The sequence below is a fragment of the Homarus americanus genome, unplaced genomic scaffold (assembly GCF_018991925.1).
Source record: "Homarus americanus isolate GMGI-L3 unplaced genomic scaffold, GMGI_Hamer_2.0 scaffold43126, whole genome shotgun sequence".
In the NCBI taxonomy this organism is placed as follows: domain Eukaryota; kingdom Metazoa; phylum Arthropoda; class Malacostraca; order Decapoda; family Nephropidae; genus Homarus; species Homarus americanus.
The window spans coordinates 156,111-157,500 of NW_024714808.1; positions in this window are offsets into that span (position 1 = coordinate 156,111).

Below are 1,390 nucleotides of genomic sequence, written 5' to 3' on the forward strand. Positions count from 1 at the left end.
CACCGCCAACCGGAGTCTTACAGCTTCCTCACACACCTGCCGCGAGTCTCACAGCTCCCTCACACACCTGCCATGAGTCTCGCTCCCCACACACCTGCCGCGAGTCTCAGGCCCCTCACACACCTGCCGCAGGTCTCACAGCTCCCTCACACACCTGCCGCGAGTCCCGCTCCTCACACACCTGCCGCGAGTCTCCAGCTCCCTCACACACCTGCCAGAGTCCCACAGCTCCCTCACACACCTGCCGCGAGTCTCACAGCTCCCTCACACACCTGCTGCAGGTCTCACAGCTCCCTCACACACCTGCCAGGAATCTCACAGCTCCCTCACACACCTGCCGAAAGCCTCAAAGCGCTTACCTTCATTTTTCCCCCTGAGAGCCTCCATCTTTGTGTGGGAGCCTCAATGAAGCATTAAGACACGTTGAGTTAAAGAGACAAACTTAATGGCGAGGGCGACCTTTGAGACGCCACCTTTGTGTGGTCGTTCTTAGCGAGTCATTAAGGTGAGCGTCACGACATCACCTGTGAGTGTGTGACGACCCATCTGCTGGTTCACTACGACAAAAGAAGGATTTTCATAAGACCTTAACTAAATATTTCCCCTTAACTGGTGACCTAATGACCCCTTTAACTTAACCTACGACACAGATGGATTCTCGGAGGTCTGAATAAGTTACAATATTCCTCCTTTAACTGGTGATATGAGAAAGTATCCCACTTCAAAGGTAACTTTACATGCGAACTTCACAGAAACTTTACGATAACTAGATGCGATTTCTTCTAACTAACGAAGAAAAATTATACTTATGAACTAGTGAGAATCTTAAGAGTAAACCTGGTCTAAGATCTGGCCTCCTTACGAGTTCTCATGAAGTTAGTATCTATTATAAACTTATATACAGGTACAGAGTGAGTTACTGATGTTACCTGTGGCGTTATTATTATTATTATTATTATTATTATTATTATTATTATTATTATTATTATTATTATTATTATTATTATTATTGCTGTTATCGTTATTATCATTATATTAGTAATTATTAACACTATAGTTATCAACCATTATTAGCATTATCATATTCATAAAACTATCACCATTTACCATCATTATCACCACAGGAGACAGCGTGACCTACCCTCAGCCTGCAGTATACGAGAGAGGCAGGGAGGGCAAATCATCTGAAGAAAGACAGACAGACAGGACACCTTACGTCAACACTGCCAACAATAGCCACACCCCGGGGACCTTCGCCTGCATGAACAAGACTAATTTACTCAGGCGTCTCTCGTTACAACCGTCTGTCACGAAAGAAGGTTTTACGGTGTTATATTTTGTGCCTTTACAAACTACAGGTACAGGTGTGGATGTGTACAGGTAGATATAG